Source organism: Crocodylus siamensis, chromosome 2 (assembly GCF_052110815.1).
Source record: "Crocodylus siamensis isolate JL-2025a chromosome 2, ASM5211081v1, whole genome shotgun sequence".
Taxonomy (NCBI): Eukaryota; Metazoa; Chordata; order Crocodylia; family Crocodylidae; genus Crocodylus; species Crocodylus siamensis.
In genome coordinates, this window is record NC_143396.1 from 63,165,051 (window position 1) to 63,178,331 (window position 13,281).

Below are 13,281 nucleotides of genomic sequence, written 5' to 3' on the forward strand. Positions count from 1 at the left end.
AGGTGTAAGTGGCTATAAGTGAGTCCCTCCTTGTTGTCTGAACAGAAATGCTACTGCCACTGCCAGGCAGTTAGTTTTGAAGTTTGGGTGGAGCAGGAATCAAAGGGGGTGCTAGTGCACCAGTGCACCTCCCGCCACTCCCCTGTATCCATCCCTGGGGCATTGCACTGCGATGTACACACAGTTACCAGTTACCTGGCCTTTTAAATATGGGCTGGAGCTAGTCTTCCTATGCAGTGCCAGCAGACTAGCTATTCTGGGCAGAGAGGCTGAGGGTTGGGGCTACTGATCACAGGAGTGTCTTACCTACACATTCCTCACTGTGGGACCTGCTCCTGCTATATTTATGCATCTGGGGTATCATAATTAATCACTAAGCCAGGGGTGTCAAAGATAGCACCTGTATGCTAAATCTGGCCTCTGCTGTCCCCTCCCATGGGGAACCTCACAGGCTAAATGACACAGCTGTGCAGGGGGAATCTTTGTCACCCCAATGTAGACCAGAGGTGTCAGACTCACCCAACCCACCGTGCGCCAGATCTGGACCACAGGGCTCTTCATAGGATGTATCCAAATATGGTAGCAGTTGGGCAAGCAGTGGCATGAGCAGTAGCATGAGTGGCTGTGGTAGGGGCTAATGCACTTGTCACATACCCCTTGCTGCCTGCACACCTGCCCACTACCTCCATGCTCCAGATTTAGACAGCAGCCCTACCTTACTAGCTCTGCTCCTGAATTCCTGGCCCCACAGTCCCCAAGACATGGCTCCACTGGCCAGATCTGGCCTGCAGACTTAAGTTTGACACCCCTAGACTGAAGCCTTGTAGTTTTTTAGAGAGACCTAAAAAAAAAGACAAGCATGCAATAAATTGAGGGCTAAGTTAAATATTGCAACATCCCAAACCAATGATTACTCAGTACAAGGCTAAGTTCCTATTTCCACAATTTTGTGGAGGCAGCAAATTTTGCGAAGGGATTGAACTTGTGTATGCTGCTATCTCTACTGTGGTGGCAGTGTAGTGTAGGCACATCTGACCTAGATTAGGTACTGGTACTTGCCTAACTGCACAAGCATAGAATGTATTGTCCAATTCCCCGGACATTTACCCACTTTCTTGAGTGGGTTTTGCAGGATACATTCAGTTCCCTGCTGCTAGGGCTAAAGTGCTACCAATGTAAAAACAGGAAAAAAGCCAAAACAAAATGCTTTTGACCTTGTTTTCTGTTTTATTATGCTTATCTAGCCTTTGAGAAAGAGCAGATAAGAAGGAATGAATTGGAAGGAGTTTCAAGGTTTGGGAAGAGATAGCAATACACAGATGTAATGATCTGTCCCAGCCCCAGCTGGTTTAGAGTCCTGGAAAAAGGGTACCAACAAGCTCCCATCCAGACAAAGATATATGTAGGGTTATTGGGGCCATCATTTTTTTGGGTTAGCTATCTGAGTGTGGTTGAGCCTTTTGGTGTCAACCAGGATAAATGAGCATCAGCAATCATGCTTAGTCCTCTTAAAGCTATTTGATCAAATACTTAGACACCAATTATTTTATGGCACAGCAACTTTTACATCTAGGGTAGCGACATCATTATAGAAATAGATATGAAGTAGCTGCATAAAATGTCGATTGGCCTTTGGTTTTAATAAAGGATTTTTAGTTGAAGTACTTATGTGGCCAACTGAACTCTTTACAACCAATATCCAAGCTCGCTATTTAAAATTAACTCAGGTTACATTACTGTCACAAAAGTGACTACAGTATAGATATACTGTATATTTTTCAGAGAGGAACTGCTTTGAACTGATTCATCTTGAAAGAGACTTCTCAGTTTTTGCTCCTCAGAGATTTTCATTTATTTATCTAGCTATAGAAGCACAGTATGTGTCAATAACAAGTGCCTGAGAGGTTACATTTGGTTTTAAACTGTTCCCTACTTTATTATTATTACTATAATAATCATCATCATCAATAAATAACTCCTTATAATGACCTGTTGTCATTGTTTGGGTTTAATCAGCTAATCTGGTACAAATGCTGAAAAGTATATTATCTGGGTATGATTAATAGTTTAATCAGTGGTTTTTGTTCCATACACTGAGGGTGTACTACATTCTTAAGCAGTGTTGGGCCAAGGTGCTTAAACCTCCCTCTGAAGTAGTGGTTAACATCAGAAGTTTAAGTACAGAACAGGGAGAATTGCTTCAAAATCGTGCCAAGTCCAGAGATTCTCCTTTCATTTTCACAGTTACAGCCACAAATGGATTATGCTGTACTGTATTATGACGATACGTAGTGCCAAAATGATCTGCCCTTGTTAGTTCTATTATGATATACACTAGTGAACTGCCTGTAAAGAAAACGGCAGGGTGGAGGCAGGGGAAAGCTTGCTAAACCTAACCCCCCTATGCCCCCTGTCACCACCACCTCCCAGGAGTGGGGAGAGGGCGTGGGGGAATCAAGCTTGCCCCACTGTCCCCCTCTGCCAGCACCCTGTGCTGCAGCTGCTGCCTCCAAGGAGCAGAGTCGGGGGGAAGGTGGGAGGAGGGAAGGGGAGATGCCAGTGGTGCTGGCCTCCCCCGCACTCTGTCCCTGCCGTCATGGCAGTGCTTCGCCACACTGCCGCCGCCTCCTGTCCATAATGCTCTTGGAGTACTCTGATTGGTTGTTTCAGTAACCAGAGTGCTCCAAGAGTGTTATGGATGGACGGACAGACAGACGGACTAAGCCGTTTATTATATTAGAATTTTAAATAGCCAGTAATAATAACAATGATAGAATGCTGCCAAGAGCACTCCAGGGTGTTGAGGGAGCTAGCAGGGGTTATTACAGGGCCCTTGGCATAGCTTTACGAGCGCTCGTGGTGCTCAGGCCAGGTGCCAGATGACTGGAAGATAGCTAACGTGGTCCCCATCTTCAAAAAAGGGAAGAGAGAGGACCCGGGGAACTATAGGCCCGTCAGTCTTACCTCTATCCTTGGGAAACTCTTTGAGAAGATCCTCAAGAAGCACATCTGTGATAGGCCGGATTCAGGGATGATGCTCAAGGGCAACCAGCACAGTTTCATTAGGGGCAGGTCATGTCAGACCAACCTGATTGCCTTTTATGATCAGGTCACAAAGGCAATGGATGCAGGTGTCGCCGTGGACGTAGTCTTTCTAGACTTCAGCAAGGCCTTTGACACCGTCTCCCACCCCATCCTCATTAAAAATACTAGGCGACTGTGGAATTGATGCGTACACAGTCAGATGGATTGCAGATTGGCTCAAGGGCTGTACTCAGAGAGTGGTGTTGGATGTGTCATATTCAACCTGGGGGGAAGTGGGCAGCGGAGTCCCCCAGGGCTCGGTCCTTGGGCCCGCGCTGTTCAATTTCTTCATCAGCAATTTGGACGACGGGGTGAAATGCAACCTGTTTAAATTCGCTGATGATACCAAGATTTGGGGTGAGGTGAGCACGCTAGTAGGGAGGGAAACATTGCAGCAGGATCTGGATAGGTTAACAGGAGTGGACCAACATAAACAGGATGCGTTTCAATACTGACAAATGCAGGGTGCTGCACTTAGGCAGCAGAAACCAGCAGCACACTTATAAGATGGGAAACTCCCTTCTTGAGAGCACGGGGGCAGAAAGGGATCTTTGAGTCATTATTGACTCCAAGATGAACATGGGCCAACAATGTGAGGTCACGGTTGCAGGGCTAACTGGACCTTGTTGTGCATCCACAGGTGCATCTCAAGTAGAGCCAGGGAGGTGATCCTCCCCCCTATATGACACTGGTCAGGCCACAGCTGGAGTACTGCGTCCAGCTCTGTAAGCCCCATTTCAGGAGGGATGTGGACAACGTTGAAAGGGTCCAGAGGAGGGCCACCCGCATGATCCAAGGACAACAGGGCAGACCCTACACTGAAAAACTGCGGGACCTAAACCTGTTCAGCCTTCACAAGAGAAGGCTGAGGGGCAACCTGGTGACTGTCTATAAACTCACTAGGGGGGAACCAGAAGGGTTTGGGGGAGACACTGGTTTCCCCTAGCACCCCCTGGCATGACAAGGAATAATGGACACACATTATTGGAGAGTAGGTTTAGATTAGACATCCGCAAGAACTACTTCACAGTCAGGGCGGCTAGGAGCTGGAACCAACTTCCAAGGGAAGTGGTGCTGGCTCCTACCCTGGGGATCTTTAAGAAGAGGTTTGATGCCTACCTGGCTAGACTCATTTGAGTCCAGTTTTTTTTCTCTCGCCCAGGCGGGGGGTCGGATTTGAAGATCTGCAGGGTCCCTTCCAACCCTACTTCTATGATTCTATGAAGAACCCACAATGATAGAAACATAGGGTTGGAAAGGGCTTCAAGCATAAACCTGGTCCAACCCTTTGCCCAAATGCAAGAAAGTTACTGTGACCAATGCTTGCCCTAACTCTTTTTGAAAATCTCCAGTGAAAAAGATCTTTCCTGAGTAGTCCATTTCACTGCTTTACTGCTCTAACAGGTTTTTTTTAATATCTCGAGGTCTGTTAGTATCAAATATTGTGATAAAATAGGATACAGTTACAACTAGCAATGGTGTAACTTTGCAGTGATCCATTTACAAATAAAATTGCTGGGTCAAAACACTGGGTCAATCTCAAGATTCACACGTCAACCCCCCCATAAATTACAGTAGAACAGTAGATTGTAAGCAATCCTCTTACAATGCACAGTTATATTTTGGAGTTACTTTCCTCATAAATGCCTGTCGTCATCATATTATAACTAACATGCCTAAGGCTATACTACAAGGTTTTGCTATAATCATGATTAAAACTTTGTGAACTCATTGCACCATCAGTTGAGTATATACATACAGCAGCTCAGTTGAATTAGGCAGGATACAATTTTCTAAATTAGTTGTAGGTTTTGCAACTCAAACACTGAGGCATTCTGAGACTTCTGAGCTGCAACATAAAACTGATGATTAACAAGAGTCAGTCTGACTAATGGAGCAGTTTTGCAAATCCTTAGTCACATGAATGCATGAAGTCACAAGAAGGCTTTAGTTAAAACACAAGATAGGAAAATTGGGCAATTTGGGCTTTCTCAGAGAGGTCTTTCAAGTTTTCTGCTTGAGAAGTCTCTTAAGGTTTGGTAAGCATTACCAGCTCTCACAGCTTTCATCTGAATTAATGGATACTCCAAACCTGAAAATCAATTGTCATACAAGCTGCTGTTGAGTAGTAACTTACTTTACAAGAAAATTAAAATTAATAGTGTAGTAACCAAGTGAGGGACTTATCAGTACTGAGATGACTCTCACTTCTTGGCCTTTTGCAGGCTTATATGGATTATTTAGTGGCTTAGTATTATGTATATTAGTGTAGTAGCTAGAGGCTCTGGTCATTGACACCTGCACCAGGCTCTGCACAGACATAAAAAAGATATATATTCCTTCCCTCAAAGATCCTTACTGTCTTTGCTTCAGTTTTCCGATCTGAGGAATACAAGAACAACATATACTTAGCTCACAAATTGTTGGGAACCTTTAAATGATTGCAAAGCAGAGAGATTATTTGCTGGAAGTACTAAAGAAAGGCAAAGGAATAGTAGTATTAATTACGCTTGACTGATGGTTTTCCCACTGTTTAACAAAAAATTGGTTTCTACAAAAATATTTTTCAGCAGAAATTGCCTGCTTTTAATGCAAAAATGCAATTTTTCATCATAAAACAAAAACGTTAAGTTTCAATTTATGACAAGAAGTCTAAATTCCCATGAAAAACATATATCATTTTCCAACAAGTTCTATTATTCACATTTTCCAAGTTGAGTGAAATACAAAATTAAGAAACAGCGTAAGTAATGAAAAGTCAGTTTGTTAAAATTATTTCAGTTTAATGAAACATTCAGACTCACACGGGAATTTCATACCTTAGTAATAATATTTAGCTATTTTAAGCTATTTTTAACATGAAAGCGTCTATTTAAGTGATTACAGGAAATACAGTATACAGTAATATAAAATTCACACGGTACCCAACAAGTCTTGGTATGCTGAAATTTTCAATTTGTTTATATAAAATCTCAGCTCCAATGGCACATTAGCTTGCTTTACTTTTCAACATTCGGTTATTTCATAGTACACTTGTTACACTGAACAACTATTTGTTGATTGTATTTGATTTCTTCTATATTTGTTACTTGGCTGCTTTTTAGCTAGGTCAGCAACTTACAGCTCTACTCAAAATGGAACCTACTTAAAAATAAATATGTATATTAAAAAGAGTGTACTGATTCTGGGGAGAAAAATCTGTATGTCTTACAAAAGAAAGGCTATACCACCTGTAAAATTCTACCTTTTCTGTTAGGCAACTCAGTGACAAGATGCCGGCAGCACTAGTATGCATTTTGTATACTTTTTGTTCTTGAATTGCTCTGTTTCTTGATTTCTTCTTGATCTTGCTATTTTTTCTGCTCAAGAATGAAGGGGATGATCAAATACAAGGACTACATGAACTCACAAAGAAGAAACAGACATCGCGTTAGACTGAACACCTTTGACAGTCTGGCTATTATTTATATAATGCTATACATGTAGTGCCATGCAGCAATCCATAATGTAGCAGTCAGCAAATAAGAATCAAAGAACTTACAATCACAAAATACAAAGAAGGGTTGGTTGTTCACTGCTGACAATACGTCTTATACCAAAATAGACACTGCACTGAGGAGCTAACCTAAAATACATTGTAATGTTGTCAGCAGCACTCTGTATAGAAATTAGGTATATAGGTCTTGTAAAAAAAAAATCTGCACTTTAATCTATTTTTTATTTTATTTCTCTTGATTTATCCAAAACCTAACTTACACTATATGCACTTTGCATGATTTAAAGCAGAAAGAACCACGTACATATGATATTGTAAGTCAGTTATCCTCGGGCAGGGGGCTGGACCCAATGATCTTACAAGGTCCCTTCCAGCTCTAATATCTATGAAGTAATCACTTTTTTTTTTTACTGTTTTATAAAAAATGGGTGAGATATAAAGAGGTGGGAGAGGTGGGAATGTTTTTGGAAAATGTTAATGGTAAAATGTAATGAGTAGGCGGCGTTGATGAAGGCAGTTTCAGAAAGGTGTAAAAACCAGATTACAATGTGTGAGAGTCTTGGGCAAACATGGGATGTGCAGGAGCGTGTAGGAAGAATGAATCAGCTCATAAGCTCAGCAGATTGGTTTGGACTCGCACTGAGCCTTCAACATAAAAAGAAGCAGGAAAGCAATGTGAAACCAATACAGACATTTAAGAAATGGTAAACACTTGGCATGACTGCACAGATGAGTATTTTTGATGGAAGCATCTTTTATCAATGCACTCTGGAGATTTCTCTTAGTGATCAACAACAGGAATTCATCAACACTCATTTCTTTGGGACTCGGACGCAATTTTGCTAGGTCTTACTTGGAAGAAAAAAAGTACACGTAGAAGTACATCAATTTTTCACTTATCAGTGGTATCTGGATTCACTGTTATAATCCGCTGGATGAAGACCACCAGCTAAATTAACTATGCTAATGTGCAAGTTATGCAACACTTCCATGGATAAATTAATGCACCAAATGCCAATGGGATAAAGGGTAGCTGAACATTCTTGTTTCCATTCTGGTAGTATACACCATATTTACCCAAATCCAAGGTGACTGGATTTAAGACAACTCCCCCAGTTCCAGCTTAGCCTGGTAAGTGGCAGTGGCAGCTGCAGCCAGGCCCTGAACTTGGGATGGAGTTGCTGCTCCTACTACCAGGCTAGGCTATAGAGCCAGAACAAGCATGTGGCTGGAGCCCTGCCAGAGCCAGAGGGTAAGTGGCAAGGAAGAGGGGAAAGGACTTGAAGAGGCAGGGGTAGGGATAGGCAGCAGCTGTGCTTCCAACTCTGATCCCAATCCTGGACTTGGGACAGAGCCACAGCAGTTGGATATTTAGGACAGAGCTTTATTAGAACTTCCTTCGCAGTCTTTCAGGAGTGTTCCAAACTGTTGGACTATTGCAGAACAGTACTCAATCTTTACCTTTAATTCCATGTTTCTGAATAGCGCACACTATACCTATACAACACCTGCATACCAATCATGACTGCCATTCTATCATATTCTGTTCTAATGATTTTTACTTACTCCATCATTAGTTCTAGTACATTCATTTTGTTGCTTTCTACATTAGCAGACATCTTCATTGTTTAATTTCTTAGAATAATCTTCCTACCATTGCCTACCTGACTACTGTTGTTTTAAATGCTAGTTCATTCTCTTTCCTTGCTATTTTTTTACCTCTCAGTATTCTTTCATTCACTGCTATATCCTCATTCACCTGATTTTCCTCTTTCTGTATATTAACACCAAGTGTGGACCTTACCTGAATCATTTATAACAACTGTCTCAGTTTTCTAGCTTAAAGCTTTTCTTATTAGTCAGTCTATCCTAGGGCCATAAAGCCACAGTTGGAAGTTCATCTGCTGCAACAAATTAATTTTCTATGAATGCCTCCCCAATGGTCAAACTTCCCAAAACCTTCCTCAGAGTGCTAGTTGTTCAGCTCTCTGATCTTCATTGATTTGTTGCAGTTCTGCATGTCTCTGGGGAATGAAAGAATTACTCTGATCACCAGAGACTCCTTTTCTTTGAACATTTTTCTCTAGCCCAGCACAGATCTGTTGTAGTAGAAATCCAGTGGTGTCATTTGTTCTGAGACTAATAATTGGAGGATTTTTCCCTTACTCCCATCAGGATACATTTTCAGCCTCAGATCCACATGCCATTATTCTTGTTCTTGGCAAACAGCATTTCTTTTGTGTGTTCTGGATTGGCTCTAAAGACAAGCCTGTTGAATCATCTTAACAAATCTTCATGTTTCTTCCTGCTACGGATATGATTCAAGCCAGCTTTTCACAGGCTGCGATTAGCACAAGCAGAAACAGTGGGAAGGCTGAGAGGAAGGATGAAGAACTTTACCAGAGGGAAAGAACAATGTCACTTATTCCACAAGAAATGAAAATTTAGAATGACTAGAATCTAAATTTTAGAATCTTTAAAACTAGAATCTTTAAGGAAGTGATACTCCTGCTGTACTCAGTGCTGAGACTGTAGTTGTAGTACTGGTCCAGTTCTGGGTGCTGTACTACAATAAAGATGTGGAAAAACTTGAGGGGGTCCAGAGAAGAGCCACTTGTATGACCAGGGACTTGCAAGACAAGTCATATGAGGAAAGGCTGAGGGACCTGGGCCTCTTTAGTCTAAAGAAGAGAAGGTTGAGAAGGGACTTGAAAGCAGCTTACCTCTATAATCAGAGAAGTGCATCAGCTCGGTGAACAACTGTTCAGTAGGGCACCGCTGGGGATGACCGGGACCAATGGATGTAAACTCCTGGAAGGCTGCTTCAGGCTTAATACCAGGAAAAGCTCCTTCACAGTCAGGGTGTCCAGACTATGCAATAAACTTCCTCCAGAGGTGGTGTAGTCACCTACCCAAAGGTTTTCAAGAGGAGACTAGACAGTCACCTCACTGGGGTCACCTGACCCCAGTTGTCTTCCTGCCTAGAGCAAGAGGGCTGGACCCGATGATCTGCAAGGTCCCTTCCAGCCCCTAACAATCTATGATTCTACGAATCAATTCTACTAGCTAACCACATTCAAAATTTATTTCATAGCCAAACACCGATGATGTTCTGAGGTATGCAGGAATGTTTGGATAGCCTCTTGCCTGCTGTTTCTTTTGCTGTTCAGGTTGTGTGGGTCTGTGCACTCTAAGAGACTGTTGTCTGCAACAGTGTCCTAGAGTAGTGGTTCTCAACCTTTTTTGTACCAGGACCCATTTGTAAACATCAGTAGCCAATCCCGACCCAGTGCTGGTCAGGATCAAGTCTGATCTCCTGCCCTGGGTAGGAACGAATGCTGGAATCAAGTGACCCCAGCTAGGTGATTATCTGGCCTCCTTTTGAAGACCCCCCAAGGTGGGAGTGAGCACTTCCCTTAGAAGTTGGTTTCAGATCCTGGCCCCTCTGACTGTGTAGTGCTTCCTGATGTCTATCCTGAACCTACTCTCAATCAACTTGTGGTCGTTATTCCTAGTTAGTTCGGGTAGTGCTCAGGGAAACAAGGTCTCTCCCATTCCCTGCTGGTTCCCCTTGGCAAGTTTATAGATGGCCACCAGATCCCCACTCAGCCTTCTCTTGTGGAGGCTGAGCAGGTTCCAGTTCCGTAGCCTCTCCTTGTAGGGCCTGCCCTGCTGCCCCCTGATCATGTGAGTGGCCCTCCTCTGGACCCTCTCCATGCTGTCCACATCCCTCCAGAAGTGCGGCGCCCAGAACTGGACGCAGTACTCCAACTGTGGTCTGACTAGTGTCACATACATGGGATCACCTCCTTGGACCTGCTCATGATGCATCTGTGGATGCATGACAAGGTACGGTTAGCCTTACTGACCGCGTCCTCACTTTGGCAGCCCATGTTCATCTTGCAATGAATAATGACTCCAAGATCCCTTTCTGCTTCTGTGCTGATGAGAAAGGAGTTCCCCAGCCTATAGGTATGCTGCTATTTCTTTCTCCCTAGGAGCAGTACCCTGCACTTGTCAGTATTGAATCCTATCCTATTTTCATCCACCCACCCATCCTGCACCCACCCTGCCCTAGCTGGGCAGCATTTGCCCCAGCCCCCCTCCTCCCTTACTGTGGAGGCCTTGATCTGGCCTCCCACACTCTTCCTTTCCCCCTCCCCCCACACGAGACTTACCAGCTGGAGGCAGCTTTCCACGCTGCCAGGCTGTGCTCTTTGCTGCTTATGCTATGCTGTGGCTGTGCACATGCACGGGCCATTTATCGGCCAAATTATTGGCCTGATATGGCTGATTTCCGATATATTAAATTTTCTTTATATCGGTGCCGATCCAATATCGAACCGGTGTATTGGTGCATCTCTATTCACGGCCCCTGTATTTATGTCCGAGATACCCCCATCTCATGCCATTGTTTATCTACTTTTGTCAAGATGTCCACTTCTACTTGCCTTCTTTCCAAATACAGGTATCTGTAGCTCATGTATGTTGCATCTGCTTCATTAAAAGTAAAAACTCACTAATTTCTCAAGTTGTTCAGTGATTACTTTTTGCAATTTTCCTTTTTTAAAATCAGTGTTTTACTGAGCGCCCTTCTTATCAGGTCATAGATTCATAGGCCAAAAGGGGCCTCAGAAGATCATTGGGTCCAGCTCCCTGCACCTAGCAGAAAAGACAACTGGGCCAGGTGACCCCAGCAAGGTGTCTGTCTAGTCTCCTCTTGAAGATTTCCAGGGTAGGTGATTGCACCACCTCTGGAGGGAGCTTATTCTGCAGTCTGGACATCCTGGCTGTGAAGGAGTTTTTCCCTAACGTTGAGCCTGAATCAATCTTCCAGGAGTTTGTGCCCATTACTCCCTGTTTTCCCCTTGGGTGCCCTGGTGAACAGTTGCTCACCGAGTCCTTGATGTACCCCCCTAGTGTAGTGGTAAGCTGCTACCAGGTCCCCTCTCTCAGCTTTCTTTTCTTCAGGCTGAAGAATCCCAGATCCCTCAGACTTTCTTCACATGACTTGCCTTTTAAAACTCTGATCATACGGGTGGCTCTTCTTTGGAATCTCTTAAGCTTGTCCACATCCTTGTTAAAGTGTGGTGCCTGGAACTGGATGCAGTACTCTAGCTGCAGTCTCACCAGTGCTGAGTAGAGCGGAAGAATCACCACCTTGGTATTGCTGGAGATGCACTGATTGATGCATGCTAGAGTATTATTTGCCCTACTGACTACAGAATCACACTGCCGGCTCATATTCATATTGTAGTCTGTTACTCCCCAGATCCCTTTCATTTGTGGCGCTAGTCAGTTTGGTGCCACCAATCCTGTAGGTGTGTCGGGGGTTGCTTGTCCCGAGGTGGAGCACTTTACATTTCTCAGTGCTGAACTTCATCAGGTTCCGATCCGCCCAACTTGCTAGCCTGTCTAAGTCCGCCTGTAACTGTAGCCTATATGCAAACTTGGCTAGTGAGCTCTTCAACCCCACATCCAAATCATTAATAAAGATGTTGAAAAAAAAATACTGGACCAAGCACTGACCCTTATGGGACACTGCTGCCCACTTCTTGCCAGGATGACACAGAACCTAGAGAGTCCTAGTGAACGGATCTATCCTGCAGCCAGTTTCTCACCCACCTGACTGTCTTGGAGTTAAGCCCACAATCCTACAATTTTCTCACGAGGACATTGTGAGATACTAGATCAAAGGCTTTTTGGAAGTCAAGGTATGCAATGTCAACCTGCTCTCTCGTGTCCAGGTGGCAAGTTACCTGGTCATAGAAGTAGATGAGGTCGGTAAAATAAGACCTGCCTGCGATGAAGCTATGTTGACCATCATTCAGAATCTTACCTTTTGCAAGCTCTCTACAGCAAGTATTAAGAGTAAAAGCAATGTTAGGATACATAAGAACAAAATCAAAATAATACAAAAAATCATAAAAGAATTCCTCACTTGAAACTCTGTGTTCAGTTTTGTCCCCTTGCTTCAAAATATCGTGGCTGAAACAAATGTGTAGGCATGGGTAATGAACACAGAGGATAGAAATGCTCAGTTTAGGAGGTAAGTGATAAAGGGACTGATGGAGGTAAATAACCAACCCCACCCCCCCAAAAAAAATCCAAGCAAAATAAGAATGAATAACAAAAATAAAGATTTGTCCTCTTGTTCCTATATTCTGAAAGACAGTAAGCTGGAGTCATTTATGGCCCCAGAAAGTAAGAAATTTGAATGTGATACCTGTAAATACATTAGAAACTAAATATTTGTTTAGATTTCATTGCTATAAAATACTAAGGATGATAAGCTTAAAGATATTCAAAAAAAGGATTGGATTTGTATAGCGCATGTGTCCAAGTTATAATCTTAGAAAGAATTTATCAAATTTACTTGCATACCACATGTGCCTTTACACACGTTTTATCATCTATTATTACGCCTGTAGCTTCCAAATGCAGACAAGACCCAAGACAAGGGTGACCTCTCATGAATCCACCCCTGCCCTTCAAAGGTCTTGGAAAGAAACAAATCTAATTTTCCATGAGGATAATTCTATGGGGATAAGAGGTTTGTCCACACTGTGGAATAAGCAAAATGTTTACACATCATATCTTGTAGATGTCCAGGCACCTATATTGAAGCAAAGGCCACCTGTTTGGGGGCTGATTCCACAATAGCTGTGAGATATCCTGCCCCTCCCTCCTGTTACCTAGGG